The sequence below is a fragment of the Macaca thibetana genome, chromosome Y, assembly GCF_024542745.1.
Source record: "Macaca thibetana thibetana isolate TM-01 chromosome Y, ASM2454274v1, whole genome shotgun sequence".
NCBI classification, from domain to species: Eukaryota; Metazoa; Chordata; class Mammalia; order Primates; family Cercopithecidae; genus Macaca; species Macaca thibetana.
Genome location: NC_065599.1, coordinates 11568032 through 11584709, shown reverse-complemented (window position 1 = coordinate 11584709; position 16678 = coordinate 11568032). Strand labels below are relative to the sequence as shown.

Here is a 16678-nt window from a genome sequence, read left to right as displayed (position 1 = left end):
AATTTTTTATTTTTATTTAATTTTTTTTGAGACAGAGTCTCACTCTGTCGCCCAGGCTGGAGTGCAGTGGTGCAATCTTGGCTCACTGCAACCTACACCTGTCCGGTTCAAGCGCTTCTCCTGCCTCAGCCTCTCCAGTAGCTGGGACTACAGGCACCTGCCACCACACTCTGCTAATGTTCTGTATTTTCAGTAAAGACTGGAGTTTTACCATATTGACCACGCTGGTCTCAAACTCCTGACCTCAAGTTATTCACCTGCTTCAGCCTCCCAAAGTGCTGGGATTACAGGCAGGAGCCACTGCACCTGGCTTTCCATGCGGTCTTGTTTTTTTTTGTTGTTGTTTGTTTGTTTTTTTGAGACAGATTCTCATTCTGTCACCCAGGCTGGAGTACAGTGGCACAACCTCCGCCTTCCGGGTTCAAGCGAATCGCGTGCCTCAGCCTCCAGAGTAGCTGGGATGACAGGCTCCCGTCACCAAACCCGGCTACTTTTTTGTATTTTTACTAGAGATGGGGTTTCACCATGTTGGCCAGGCTGGTCTTGAACTCCTGACCTCGGGTGATCCACCCGCCTTGGCCTCCCAAAGTGCTGGGACGACAAGCGTGAGCCACCGCGCCTGGCCACACGTGGTCTTCTTGAGTCTCAAATCATAAAAGACATCCATAAGAGCAATTTGGCAAACTTACCAAGCTATCAAGAATTTCCCTCACATCTATTGCAAGCTCTGCAGTGTACTAAGCACGCGTTAAACTCTTTGCACCTTGGTTCAAGCAGTTTAGAGAAATGTTTTAGTACCAAGGACATAGTGATAAAAATCGATCAGATAACCGTGGTAAAGTGAGAAACGTGCCTCTCCCCTCTCCGGTAACCTCAATCATCAGACACAGAGAAAACTGGATGTTTCCAGCTTTGCTCCTGTAAATATGTTCCACTTTTTCTCTTGATGCCTTAGAAACACTTTTTAAAGAGATGTTATTTGTGTTGTTACATAATGTCCCTGGAAGGCACACAACCATTATAGACTCCTTTTAGAATTTAATGTTAGGAATACATCATTGGCCTTAGAATTGGCCTCATAGTTCTTTTAAATAAGACAAAGAGAAGTATTTGAGCAATAATGTCCTTTCCTCTGGGCTCCGAAGATGCCCAGAGGCGATCAATTTGCTACACAATTATTGTAACAATATTTCAAGGTGGATGAAGGTTCATTGCTTCTTTTAGATATATATTCTATTTTTTATTTTTATTATTATTTTTTGAGACATAGACTTGCTGTGTCGCCCAGGCTGGAGTGCGGTGGCACAATCTCAGCTCACTGCAAGCTCCGCCTCCCGAGTTCAAGTCATTCTCCTGCCTCAGCCTCCCGAGTAGCTGGGACTACAGGCACCCACTACCACGCCTGGCTAATTTTCTGTATTTTTAGTAGAGGCGGGGTTTCACTGTGTTAGCCAGGATGGTCTCGATCTCCCGACCTCGTGATCCGCCCGCCTTGGTCTCCCAAAGTGCTGGGATTACAGGCGTGAGCCACCGCACCCGGCCTAATTTTCTGAATTAACTACATGGTATATGTATCCTGATGGAAGCTGTGAAAGGAAAATATCTTGGCCCTCCAAAATCAGGAAGCTCAAAGGAAAAGTCCAGCTGGAACCTGCTGAAGGCAAACCTGCCTTTCATTCTATTCAAAGTCATGCCTGTGCTCACTGAGACAGACGCATATCTGATCCCCTCCTTCGGGAAGGCTCATCAGAAATCCAAACGAACGCAACCATCTGGGTCTCACCTGTGACCTGGAAGCCCCCTCCCTGTTTCCAGTTGTCCCCACCTGTCAAGGACCCTACTTCTTTATATTTGAGATGGAGTTTGCTCTTGTTACCCAGGCTGGAGTGCAATGGCACAATCTTGGCTCACTGCAACCTCCGCCTCCTGGGTTCAAGCCATCCTCCTGCCTCAGCCTCTCGAGTAGCTGGGATTACCGGAGCCTGCCACCGCGTCCAGTTAACTTTTTGTATTTTTAGTGGAGATGGGGTTTCACCATGTTGGCCAGGTTGGTCTCGATCTCCTGACCTCAGGTGATCCACCCGCCTCAGCCTCCCAAAGTGCTGGGTTTACAGGTGTGAGCCACAGCACCCACCCCAACGTAGTTCTTACATATATTGATTGATGTCTCATGTCTCCCTAAAACGTATAAAACCAAGCTGTGGCCAGACGCAGTGGCTCACGCCTGTAATCCCAGCACTTTGGGAGGCCAAGGTGGGCAGATCACAAGGTCAGGAGTTCGAGACCAGGCTGGCCAACATGGCAAAACCCCCTCTCTACTAAAAAAAAAATTAAAAAATTAGCCAGGCAACGTAGCATGTGCCTGTAGTCCCAGCTACTCAGGAGGCTGAGGCAGGAGAATTGCTTGAACCTGGGAGGCGCAGATTGCAGTGAGCTGAGATTGCACCATTTGCACTCCAGCCTAGGCGACAGAGTGACACTGTCTCAAAAACAACAACAACAACAACAACCACCACCACAAAAGCTGTGCCCCAACGACCTTGCACCCATGTCGTCAGGATTTCCTAAGGCTGTGTCACAGGCACGCGTCCTCAAATGTGGCAAAACAAACTTTCTAAATTAACTGACACCTGTCTCAAGTTTTCGGGGTTCGCAAAGCCATCTCAGATATATTTTGAATATCAGCATGATAATTATGTTAAATAAATAAGATCAAAAAGCCTAAAAGAATGTTTAACACATTCCAAAGATTAAAAGAAAGACATCTGTCATCGTATGTGTTTCAGAAAACGCATCAGTGAAAATCCAATACCTCTTACCAACAAAGGCTGTTCCTGAATAAGAATACAATATTGAGGGTCAGGTGCGGTGGCTCACACCTGTCATCCTAGCACTTTGAGAGGCTGAAGTGGGCGGATCCCCAGGTCATGAGTTTGAGACCATCCTGGCTGATACGGTGAACCCCCATCTCTACTAAAAATACAAAAAGTGAGCCGGGCGTGGTGGCGGGCGCCTGTAGTCCCAGCTACTCGGGAGGCTGAGGCAAGAGAATGGCGTGAACCCGGGAGGCGGAGCTTGCAGTGAGCTGAGATCACGCCACTGCACTCCAGCCTGGGCGACGGAGCGAGACTCTGGAGAAGATCTGGAGAAGAAAAATGAGAATGCTTTTCCCAAGGCAAGCACATAAAAGAAAACCAAGAAGATGAAAGCACGTACGTATACACTGAGTAAACATTGTATGCCTTTTCTCCCATTCATCTGCTTTTGCAAGTTGATTTTTCAGCAGATCTTCAGAGGGAATGACCCTCCATCTGTTTTCCTGTAACACTGGCAACATTCCGAGAAGCCATCATTTCCACTGTGAAGAACACGGGGAGAATTGGCCGGACACCCAAAGGAAGGGCGTGCACATACACTTGTACATACCTTTTGGGAGGGCAACTTCACAACATGTAACTCAATCTTTAAAATCATAAATCTCTTTTTTTTGGTTTTTTTGTTCCGACGGAGTCTCGTTCTGTCGCCCAGTCTGGAGTGCAGTGACATGATCTTGGCTCACTGCAACCTCCACCTCCCGGGTTCACGCCATTCTCCTGCCTCAGCCTCCTGAGTTGCTGGGACTGCAGGCGCCCGCCACCGCGCCCGGCTAATGTTATTTTTATTTTTAGTAGAGACGGGGTTTCACCGTGTTAGCCGGGATGGTCTCGATCTCCTGACCTCGTGATCCCCCGACCTCAGCCTCCCAAAGTGCTGGGATTACAGGCGTGAGCCACCATGCCTGGCCCTTTTTGTGTGTTTTTTTTTTTTTTTTTGAGAAAGAGTCTTGCTCTGTAGCCCACGCTGGAGTGCGGTGGCACGATCTTGGCTCACTGCAACCTCCGCCTCCTGGGTTCAAGTGATTCTCCTGCCTCAGCCTCCCGAGTAGCTGGGAATACAGGTGCCCGACACCACGCCCGGCTAATTTTTGTATTTCCAGTACAGCTGGGGTTTCACTGTGTTGGCCAGGCCAGTCTCGAACTCCCGACTTCAAGTGAACCGCCCATCTTGACCTCCCAAAGTGCTGGGATCACAGGCGTGAGCCACCACACCTGGCCTATGAATATCTTTTACTAAAACCACTGCTTGAAATTGATATTAAGAAATTAAACCTTGGGCTGGGCACGATGGCTCACATCTGTAATCCCAGGGCTTTGGGAGCTCGAGGCGGGCGGATCATGAGGTCAGGAGATCGAGACCATCCTAACAAACACGGTGAAACCGCGTCTCTACTAAAAATACAAAAAATTAGCCAAGAGTGGTGGCGCACGCCTGTAGCCGCAGCTACTCAGGAGGCTGAGGCAGGAGAATCGCTGGAACCCAGGAGGTGGAGGTTGCAGTGAGTCGAGATTGCGCCACTGCACTCTAGCCTGGGCAACAGAGTGAGACTCCATCTCAAAAAAAAAAAAAAAAATTAAAAATTGAGTGAAAAAGTCTATTCCGGCTGGGTGCAGTGGGTCCCATCTGTAATCCCAGCAGCACCTTGGGAGGCGGAGGTGGGCACATCACCCCATCCCTTCAGCAGTTCGAAAGGGTTCTTGGATCTTGTGGAAAGAACTCCGGGGGGGTCCACAGAGTAAAGTGAAAGAAGTTTATTAGGAGAGTAGAGGAATAAAGAATGTGTACTCCATAGCCAGAGCAGCCCCGAGAGCTGCTGGTTGCCCATTTTTATGGTTATTTCTTGATGATCCGCTAACCGAGGGGTGGATTACTCATGAGTCTTCTAGGAAAGGGGTCACCAATTCCCGCAGCTGAAGGTCCATCCCCACTTTCAGACCATGTCGTGGCATCTGCACACTGTTTCCTAGCAGCTAATGCATTAGAATTAGCGTATCATGACCAGAGAGGATGCCCAGCGGTCACTCTCATCGCCATCTCGGTTTTGGCGGAATTTGCCGGCTTTCCCGCAACCTGCTTTATCAGCAGGGTCTCTGTGACCTGTGCCTTGTGCTGACGTCCTCTGTCATCCTGTGACTTGGAATTGCCTCACCCACCTCCAGAGAAGGCAGCCCAGCCGGTCTCGGCCGCATCTTACCCAGACCCGATTCAACATGGCAGAGTTGCTCTGGTTCCAATGCCTCTGAAACATTTAGGGGATCGTTTTCTGAGCCCCAACACTGTGATCTTAGCAACCAAGCAATGCTCCCACCTTCGTGTAACCGGAGACAGAGGGGATCACACGGCTCGGGAAGCTCGCCCCGGGGGGAATCGCAACCTGAGCTGAGATTTTCTGAGATGTCCCTTGCCGTTGTCCAAAAGGCATATTTGAATTGCTTGCATGAGGAGAAGTGACGCCCTCATTTATGCCCTCCAGGGACCCAGTTCTGCCTCCAGCCGCTGTCTCATCACGCAGCCATGGGGAGCAGAAAGCCGCACGCCAGAATCTGACATTGGGCCTGGAAAAAATAAAGGTTCCTCTTCAAAGACTTTCCTCCCCATCTAATTAGGAATACATAGGAACTTCTCTGAGAAGCAAAATGTATTCCACGACCTGCGCTAACGTTCGTAAGTATCCGCTAGCTGTGATAAAGAAATCCATGTACTTTATGTGCCGAGCTCCCACAACGTAGCCTAAATATCTGCCCTGGCATGCTTATGCTGGTCCAAGCAAGCATGAGGTCAGAGCGTGTTCCTCCTTCCTTATTTGGGTCTGTCTTTACTTTTCCCACCATTCCACAAGTGACTTCCTCCTTCCTTTGTTCCCCTCTGCCTTTGCCTCTTTTAACAAGTTCTAAGTTGCTGGCTGATCGGGACAAATACGGAATGTGAGGGCCCGTTCCAGCCCATGGAAACCAGACACAGCGTAGGGTGGACGTGTCCGGTTATAAATGTACTGTCTCCTTTGTTCGCTGTACCCTCGTGGTCCAACTGCTATCGAGTGTACCCCTCCTGCAGAAAGTATAAAAATGGCCTTGCTGAGGAAATTAAATTTATGTTCAAGTGCTATTTATTTATGGCACCGGGGAACAAGCATTTCAAACAGAGACCAGAATGACCAACATGGTGAAACCGCGTCTCTACTGAAAATACAAAAATTAGCCGGGCGTGGGGGTGGGTGCCTGTAGTCCCAGCCACTCTGGAGGCTGAGGCAGGAGAATCACTTGAACCCGGGAAGTGGAGGTTGCAGTGAGCTGACTGAGATCGTGCCATTGCACTCCAGCCTGGGTGACAAGAGGAAAACTCTGTCTCAAAAAAATAAAAAAATTTTAAAAATAATAAAAAATAAATAGAAACAAATTTAAGAGACTGGAAGAATTAAGACAAGGAAATTGCGCAGTGCACAGCTCAAGTCCCCTCTTTGATCCAAGATAAACTGCAACCCCCCAATTACTGTCCAGACACCTTTTTAAGGCAAAGTTCTCCAATCTCCTCACCCCGGGGGGAAGAGGAGGGTCCAGGAAACAGGGAATTATTAAGTGCAGAGAGGCAAGGACTGGCTTTCCTGCTGGCATGAGCGTCTTTCAAATATCACCTACAAGCATTTGGTTCTGGATCTCCGGGATCTGATTGATGGGTCAGAGGCATGGTTACTTGAAAAAGCAGACAATGCATCATCCAAAGGCAGATTTTTCCAGAGTAAATGGAGGGGTTGGTTCTGTAATTACGGTTTTACGCAGCAGCGTGCGTGGAGAAGAGACAACGAAGATTGTTTAAAAATACCATGTGGGGGCGGGGGAAAGTCAATACATTTCTCTACGGGAGGTGAAGAAATCAATCCAAGAGGGGCACGTAGGTTCAGGAGAGAGTCCCGGCGTGGGGGTTAGGGATGAAGAAACATCCACACCAGAAATGGAAAATCATGAAAGCAGATACACAGAACACACCCATTAAGGCTTGTAAACGAAACCCTAAGGACTAGACAAAAGTCGTTGGTATTAGGCCAGGTGTGGTGGCTCACGCACGTAATCTGAGCACTTAGGGAGACTGAGGCAGGCAGGTCCCTTGAGTACAGGAGTTCGAGACCAGCCTGGGCAGTATAGTAAGACCTTACCTCTACAAAAACTACAAAACAGTAGCTGGGTGCGGTAAAGCACACCTGTGGTCCCGGCTAGTTGCAAGGCTGAGGTGGGAGAAAACCATTTGAGCCTGGGAGGCAGACACGGCAGTCAGCCAAGACGGCGCCACTGCACTCCAGCCTGGGCGAGACAGGGAGACGCTGTCCAAAACAACAAAACAAAACAAAAATCATTCAATGAGCTTTCTTGTTGAAGAACAAACTGAAGAACAACCACTTGCTGCTAAATCTGGATCTTAAAAAAGGGTATTTGAGTTCTCCATTTCTCGCTGATTATATAAAGCATTACTCTCTTCCTGTTATTAAAAATCGTGAAGGCTGAACATACTTTGAGTGTTTATAAGACCGGGCGCGGTGGCTCACGCCTGTAATCCCAGCACTTTGGGAGGCTGAGGTGGGCGGATCACAAGGTCAGGAGATCGAGACCATCCTGGCTAACAAGGTGAAACCCCGTCTCTACCAAGAATACAAAAAATTAGCTGGGCGTGGTGGCAGGCGTGAACCTGGGAGGTGAAGATTGCAATGGGTCGAGATCGTGACACTGCACCCCAGCCTGAGCGACAGAGTAAGACTCTGTCTCAAAAAAAAAAAAAAAAAAAAAGGAAACTTTGTAAGTTATTGTGATGGATAAGTAGGATGCATACGTGTCATATCTCGGTGCCCCAACAGCCAGTCTCGGTAGGCGGTGTCCTTTTATACGGATCAACAGGCAGTTTTTGCATTGATTATTTATCCACTTTCACAGGTACTTGTGCAGAAGCAAAGATGATGGAGGTTTTCTGTTTTTTTTTTAATGTTGACTGCCTATGTATTGCAACATATTTCAGTTGCAGGACATCCATGCGTAATGAAATAGCCAATGCAATTACAGAAACTCAATCAACTGCTCATAACCTAGTTGACTGGAGCTATTTTTCCACTGCTCATTAAACCTGATGATAATCACTGTTTTAATGAGCAAGTACGGGTGGCATCCAACACACTTGTAAGTATTATAACAATCCTTCATGTCTAAACTGAATTTTCCCTTTGACAGTACAAACAACTCCATTACACTCTTTGTAGGATATCTACATTTAATAGTCTTCATAACTATCACCTACATTTAATATCCTTGATAACAAGCCGCCCACCAGGAACTCAGAAAACACTGTGAACAAAGAGAAGTTTTTTTTCTTTTTGAGACGGAGCCTCGCTCTGTCACCAGGCTGGTGTGCAGTGGTGCAATCTCAGCTCACTGCAAGCTCCGTCTCCCGGGTTCAAGTGATTCTCCTGCCTCAGTCTCCTGAGTGGCTGGGACTACAGGTGTGCACAACCACGCTCAGCTAATTTTTGTATTTTTAGTAGAGACGGGGTTTCACAGTGTTGGCCTGGTTTGTCTTGATCTCCTGACTTCGTGATCTGCCCCCCTCGGCCTCCCAAAGTGCTGGGATTACAGGTGTGAACCATTGTGCCTGCCTTTTTTTTTTTTTGCGATGGAGTCTTGCTCTGTCGCCCAGGCTGGAGTGCAATAGCATGATCTTGGTTCACTGCAACTTCCGCCTCCCTGGTTCAAGCAATTCTCCTGCTTCAGCCTCCCAAGTAGCTGAGATTACAGGCATGTGCCACCATGCCTGGCTAATTTTTGTAATTTTAGTAGAGATGGGGTTTTGCCATGTTGACCAGGCTGGTCTCGAACTCCTGACCTCAGGTGATCCACCCGCCTCGGCGTCCCAAAGTGCTTTCCACTGAAATTTATTTCACCACGGGGATGATTCGGTACAGCCAAGTTGAGGAGACGGGCTCTCTCATGTGTAAAAACTCTCTTGGATTTTTGGAATACATTACAACGCTGTGATTTATTCCTTTACAAGAACACTAATTTTCCAAGCCAGTAAATCAATCTTGGCAATTAACACTAATTACTGGCAATAATTATATCAGGCGAAAGCCAAGAATCACATCTTTCATACCAAAAAAAAAAAAAAAAAAGGCGGTGTATTTTAAATTCAAGTGGTTCTCACATTTTAGCACGCATCAGAATTCCCCAAAGACCGTCTGCTCGCCAACCCCTGCTCTCCAAAATTTGGGCTTAGCAGATCTGGAGGATGATCTGAGAATGTGATCATCTGCATTTCTTTTCTTTTTTCTTTTTTTGAGATAGAATCTTGCTTTGTAGCCCAGGCCGGAGGGCAGTGGCAGGATCTTGGCTCACTGCAACCTCTGCCTTTTGAGTCCCAGTTGAAGCAATTCTCCTGCCTCAGCTTCCTGAGTAGCTGGGATTACACGTGTGTGCCACCACGCCTGGCTAATTTTTGTATTTTTAGTAGAGACGGGGTTTCACCGTGTTGGCCAGGCTGGTCTCAAACTCCCGACCGCAGGTGATTCACCCGCCTCGGCCTCCCAAAGTGCTGGGATGACAGGTGTGAGCCACCGTGCCCGGCCCAAGCATCTGCATTTCAAACAAGATCCCTATTGATACTGATTTTTCTGGTCTAGGAAAGAGTTGTGTAAAAGCCGCTTTTCAACTGTGTCATCCCTTTTGGTAAACATTAAACAAAAAGAATTAAAGGAAGCCTTGTTGGCCAGGCACAGTGGCTCACAGCTGTAATCCCAGCACTTTGGGAGGCTGAGGCAGGTGGATCACTTGAGGTCAGGAGTTCAAGACCAGCCTGGCCAACATGGTGAAACTCCGTCTCTACTGAAAATACAAAACAAGTTAGCCTGGCGTGGTGGCGCATACCTATAATCCCAACTACTGGGGAGGCTGAGGCAGGAGAATTGCTTGAAACCGGGAGGTGGAGGTTGCAGTCAGCTGAGATCCTGCTACTGCACTCCAGTCTGTGCAACAAAATACTAAAATTAGCCAGGCATGGTGGCACGTGCCTAACATCTCAGCTACTTGGGAGGCTGAAGCAGGAGAATTGCTTGAACCCGGGAGGAGGACGTTGCAGTGGGCCAAGATCATGCCACTGCACTCCAGTCCAGCCTGGGTGACAGAGCAAGACTCCATCTCAAAAAAAAAAAAAAAACAAGAACAAAAACAAACAAAAAACAGTTAAAGGCTTGTTATTTGGTGTCCTAGAAGAAGACTCAAAGAAAGAAAGTAGTTATCCCTACTTTTGGCGTGAGATTGTTTCCTGACAATCATTCCTAGTTTCATGACAATTATCTGTCTCTGTAACCATCAAGATGTTGTGTGATACTGTAAACATTTTTGTTATAGGAAATAAAAGCCTCTGGCTGGGCGCGGTGGCTCATACCTGGTAATCCCAGCACTTTGGGAGGCTGAGGTAGGTGGAGCATTTGAGGTCAGGAGTTCAAGACCAGTCTAGGCAACATAGCAAAACTCCATCTCTTTGCTAAAAATACAAAAATTAGCCAGGTGTGGTAGCGGACGCCTGTTATCCCAGCTACTCAGGTGGCTGAGGCAAGAGAATCACTTAAACCCGGGAGGCGGAGGTTGCAGTGAGCTGAGATGGTGCCACTGAACTCCAGTCTGGGCGATGGGTGTCTGTCCTCGTCCCCTCTTCTTATGAGGTGTCTTAGTCCATGTCAGGCTGCTGTCACAGAATACCACAGACTGGGTGGATTGTGCACCTCAGGTGATCAGCCTGCCTCAGCCTCCCAAAGTGCTGGGATTACAGGTGTGAGCCACCACACCTGGCCAGCAACCCTTTAATTGTATCACAGACACCCCGTCTCAAAAAATATATATGGAAGTATGTATGCACACATTATACATCCTCTTTTGCATACTTTTACACTTGGTTATATTTATCTATCTTTCAACATATTCCTATATAAAAGAAAAAAATAGCAAAGTATCAATGAATAGTTCTAGATCCTTGAGGAAGTGCTACCCTGTCTTCCACAATGGTCGAACTAGATTACACTCCCACCAACAGTGTAAAAGTGTTCCTATTTCTCCACATCCTCTCCAGCACCTGTTGTTTCCTGACCTTTTTTTTTTTTTTTTTTTTGAGACGGAGTCTCGCTGTGTCGCCCAGGCTGGAATGCAGCGGCGGGATCTCAGCTCACTGCAAGCTCTGCCTCCTGGGTTCACGCCATTCTCCTGCCTCAGCCTCCCGAGTAGCTGAGACTACAGGCGCCCACCACCTCGCCCGGCTAATTTTTTGTATTTTTAGTAAAGACGGGGTTTCACCATGCTAGCCAGGATGGTCTTGATCTCCTGACCTCATGATCCACCCGCCTCAGCCTCCCAAAGTGCTGGGATTCCAGGCGTGAGCCGCCGCGCCCAGCCTGTTTCCTGACTTTTTAATGATGGCCATTCTAACTGGCGTGAGATGGTATCTCACTGTGGTTTTGATTTGCATTTCTCCAATGACCAGTGATGATGGGCTTTTTCATACGCTTGTTGGCTGCATAAATGTCTTCTTTGGAGAAGTCTCGGTTCATATCATTTGCCCACTTTTTGATGGGCTTGTACATTCTACTATAAAGACACATGTACACATACGTTTACTGTGGCACTACTCACAGTAGTAAAGACTTGGCGTGCCCGGTCCTGCACACATTTTACGTGCTAAGATGTAAAGGGAGAAAACCCATGAAAGTAAGGAAGTGAAGTAACCCCCTCGCTCCCTAGAGATCTTACGCCATTACTCATGGCAGAGGTCCCAAAATCCCAAAGCTTCTGTATGGCTGGCCCTAGCATGGCTCAGAGAACGCATGTGGCTGGTCCTGGTGTGGCTCAGAGAACCCTCGTCGCTGGTCCTACTGTGGCTGAGAGAAACCACGTGGCTGGTCCTAATGTGGCTCAGAGAACTCTCGTGGCTAGTCCTAGTGTGACTCACAGAAATCATATGCCTGGTCCTAGTGTGACTCAGAGAACCCTTGTGGCTGGTCCTAGTGTGGCTCAGAATCCACGTGGCTGGTTCTAGTGTGGCTCAGGGAATCCAAGTGGCTGAGAGAATCCATGTGGCTGACCCTAGTGTGGCTGAGAGAATCCATCTGGCTGCCCTTAGTGTGATTCAGAGAATCCACGTGGCTGGCCCTAGTGTGGCTCAGAATCCACGTGGCTGGTTCTAGTGTGGCTCAGAATCCACATGGCTGGTTCTAGTGTGGCTCAGGGAATCCATGGTGGCTGGCTGGTTTAGTAGTGTGGCTCAGAATCCACGTGGCTGGTTCCAGTGTGGCTCAGAGAACCCATGTGGCTGACCCTAGTGTGGCTGAGAGAATCCATCTGGCTGCCCTTAGTGTGATTCAGAGAATCCACGTGGCTGGCCCTAGTGTGGCTCAGAATCCACGTGGCTGGTTCTAGTGTGGCTCAGGGAATCCATGGTGGCTGGTTCCAGTGTGGCTCAGAGAACCCATGTGGCTGACCCTAGTGTGGCTCAGAGAATCCACGTGTCTGCCCTTAGTACAACTCAGAGAATCCACAGTGGCTGGTCCTAGTGTGGCTCAGAGAATCCACACCGATGTTCCGGACAGAACTCGGTGAAACCAAAGCATCTGCAGGGCCGCACTGCCTCTGCAGGCTCCAGGGAAGGATCCTTGCTGCCTCTTGCAGATTCTAGTGTTTCTAGGCATCCCTTGGCTTATGGCTGCATCACCCAATCTCTGCTCAGGCACCGAGCCCAGCTCTGCCCCGAGAATGCAGCTAGGAGAGAGCTAGGAAATGGCATCTCATACTCATGGTTTCTGAGCCTCTAGTCTATGATTCATCTGACCACACCTGCTGGTTCCTGACTTGATCACTTTTGTTAGCTTCCTATGGTTTTGTGTGTGTGTGTGTGTGGTGGTGTTGTTTCCACTTTTTATTTTTATTATACTTTAAGTTCTGGGGCACATGTGCAGAATGTGCAGGTTTGTTCTATAGGTATACACGTGCCATGGGGGTTTGCTGCATCCATCAACCCATGATCTACATTAGGCATTTCTCCTAATGCTCTCCGGGCCCTACTCCCCACCCCCGACAGGCCCCGGTGTGTGACGTTCCCCTCCCTGTGTCCTACAGGTTCTCATTGTTCAACTCCCACTTACGAGTGAGAATGTGCGGTGCTTGGTTTTCTGTTCTTGTGTTAGTTTGCTGAGTGTCTGTCTATATTTACTCCCACACACAAGCTATTGAGAAGAAAGATCCAGAAGGACACATTCCACCAAAGGAGTCACGGCCACTCTTCGGAACATCATGTCTGGGTTTGCTCACCCAGGCCGTTCCCTGTGGTACCCTGGTGGCAGCCACTATGGTCTTCGGGTGACACGAGTTCCAGTTCAGATTGAATGTCTGGTATCAATCACAAACATCTGGGATCAATCACAAACACATTGGCTCTTGAGCGCTGGGCACCTGATTGTATTCCGTAACTCCAGCCCGTACCCTGGCAAACGTCAACTCAACTTGGGGCGTGTTACTTCTTGAACATGAAGCCACCAACTTCTACGACATGAGCGAGGTGACCGGTTCAATGCACCTATCCAAAGCTATTGACAGCTTGTCACTACGCACAATTGATAAGCATGTCAAAACATAAAGTGTGCTTCGGTCACGTGGTCTCGCTGAATGGCCAGCAACGACTGACTTCAGTGTTTGAAATTCACAGCACGTAGCAGGGTTTCTATCACAGGGGCGTCCTCATGGATGCGAAAGAATCATTGTTCTTTCTACTGTGGCCTCACCCACCATGTATTTTACTTTATTTTATTTTATTTGAGACGGAGTCTCGCTCTGTCACCAGGCTGGAGTGCAGTGGCGTGATCTTGGCTCACTGCAACCTCCGCCTCCCAGGTTCATGTGATTCTCCTGCCCCAGCCTCCCGAGTAGCTGGGATGACAGGCGCCTGCTACGACACTTGGCTAATTTTGTATTTTCTTAAGTGAAGGCAGGGTTTCACCATGTTATCCAGGCTGGTCTTGACCTCCTGACCTCAGGTAATCCTCCCACCTCGGCCTCCCAAAGTGCTGGGATTACAGGCGTGAGCCACTGCACCTGGCTGGAGATGGAGTCTTTAAAGAGGTGACTCAGGTAAAATGAGGTCAGAGGGTGGGTCCTGATCCAATAGGACTGAGGTCCTTATAAGAAGAGGAGATGAGGACACAGACACATACAGAGGGACAACCAAGGGAGGACACAGGGCGATGATGACATCTGCAAGCCCAGGAGAGAGGCCTCAGGAGGAACCAGCCCTGCCCACACCTGGATCTCAGACTTCCAACCTCCAGGACTGTGGGAGAATCGATGTCTGTTGTTTCTAAGCCACCCAGTCTCTGGTATTCTGTGATAGCAGCCTGAGATGGACTAAGACATCCCATAAGAGGAGGAGATGAGGACACAGACACACACAGAGGGACGAGCCTGTGAGGACACAGGGAGAAGACGGCGTCTCCAAGCCCAGGAGAGAGGCCTCAGGAGGAACCAGCCCTGCCCACATCTTCATCTCAGACCTCCGGCCTCCAGGACTGTGGGAGAATCAAGTCTGTTGTTTATAAGCCACCCAATCTACGGTATTCTGTGACAGCAGCCTGAAATGGACTGAGACATCTCATAAGAAGAGGGGATGAGGACATAGACACACACAGAGGGTTGAGCCTGTGAGGACACAGGGAGAAGACGGCATCTACAAGCCCAGGAGAGAGGCCTCAGGAGGAACCAGCCCTGCCCATACACTCATCTCACACGTCCAGCCTCCAGGACTGTGGAAGAATCAAAGTCTGTTGTTTATAAGTCACCCAGTTTATGCTATTCTGTGATAGCAGCCTGAAATGGACTAAGACACCTCATAAGAAGAGGAGATGAGGACACAGACACACACAGAGGGATGACCCTGTGAGGACACAGGGAGAAGACGGTGTCCACGACCCAAGGAGAGAGGCCTCAGGAGGAGTCAGCCCCACCCACATCTTGATCTGGGGCCTCCAGCCTCCAGAACTGTGGAAGAATCAATGTCTGCTGTTTACGCCACTGGGTCCATGGTATTTTATTACGGCAGCCCCAGCAAAGCAATGTTCTCTCCTTTAAGAGGTCAGTCGAAGGTACGAATTATGAAAAAGGGGCATATTTGGAAAGAGTCAGTGCCATCAACAAGGAAGTTTCCAGAAAGCTCAGAGACGGCATCTGTTAGCACTGTCACTGTCCTCTGCAGAGTAATCAAGCAGAAATGAAACGTGGCTCAGGTGAACGCCTGTCATCAATATTCATTTTCCATAATCAAACCGCTGAAGCAAAGGAGGAGAACAGGAAAAGAAAAGCAGTGGGGGTTGAATTGTACGTCTCAAAAAAACTAGGGGGAACTGGCTGGGCGCGGTGGCTCACGCCTGTCATCCCAGCACTTTGGGAGGCCAAGGCGGGTGGATCACGAGTTCAGGAGATGGAGACCATCCTGGCCAACATGGTGAACCCCCGTCTCTACTAAAAATACAAAAATTAGCCGGGCGTGGCGACGCGTCCCTGTAGTCCCAGCTACTCAGGAGGCTGAGGCAGGAGAATCGCTTGAACCCAGGAGGCGGAGGTTGCAGTGAGCCGAGATCACACCACTGCACTCCAGCCTGGGCAACAGAGCAAGACTCCGTCTCAAAAAACTAAACTAAACTAAAGTAAACGAAAATAAACAAATAAAAAATGGTAGAGCCGGCTCTGAGCTGGCTTGGGTCTCAAGGCCTTTGCCTCTGAAGTTCCTTGAGCTGCTTTGCAATCTGTATTACTTTCCTGGCACATTGTCTAAACAAGACACATACAGAGGGACAACCAAGGGAGGACACAGGGCGATGATGACATCTGCAAGCCCAGGAGCACAGACTGGATGGTTCAAAGTCACAGAAATTCCTCCAGTGAATGGATGGCTTCTGGAGACCAGAAGTCTGAAATTCAGGAGGGGACACGGCCGTGCTCTCTCTGGTCGGTCTTCTGGGGGGGATCCTTCCTGCCTCTCCCAGCTCCCGGGGGCTCCAGGTGTCCCTGGGCTTGTGGCCGCATCACTCCAGTCTCTGCCTCCGTCTCCACGTGGCCTTCTCCTCTGTGTCTGTGTCTCCTCTTCTATGTCTTACAAGGGCACCTGCCATTGCATTTACGGCCCTTCTTATATGTAGAATGGGGTCGGAATAGTTAACATTACGTGTTAACTTGACTGGATCATGGGGCGCCTAGATCTTTGATTGAATGTTACTCTAGGGTATCTGTGAGGGTGGAGGGGACGGTCCTTCCCGCCTCTCCCAGCCCCTGGGGGCTCCAGACATCCCTGGGTTTGTGACTGCATCACTCCAGTTTCTGCCTCCATCTCCATGTGGCCTTCTCTGTATCTCTGCCTCCAAATTTTTCTTTTTTTTTTTTTTTTTTTTTTTGAGACAGAGTTTCACTCTTGTTGCCCAGGCTGGAGTGCAGTGGTGTGGTCTCAGGTCACCACAACCTCAACCTTCTGGATTCAAGCAATTATCCTGCCTCAGCCTCCCGAGTAGCTAGGATTACAGGCGCGCACCACCACGCGCAGCTAATTTTTTGTATTTTTTAGTAGAGACGGGGTTTCATCAAATTGGTCAGGCTGGTCTCGAACTCCTGACCTCAGGTGATGCGCCCACCTTGGCCTCCCAAAGTGCTGGGATGACAGGCGTGAGCCACCGCGGCCGGCCATTTTCTACTTCTTGTAAGGCCACCCATCATCTTGGATTAAGGTCCATCCTAATGATCTCATG

General features: G+C 48.9%; 1 protein-coding gene across 1 annotated transcript in view; it reads right to left on the bottom strand.

Annotated features, from left to right (window-relative positions):
- Nucleotides 1-16678, bottom strand: part of DHRSX (dehydrogenase/reductase X-linked) — a 435219-nt gene that overhangs the window by 21052 nt on the left and 397489 nt on the right. The window lies entirely within an intron of this gene.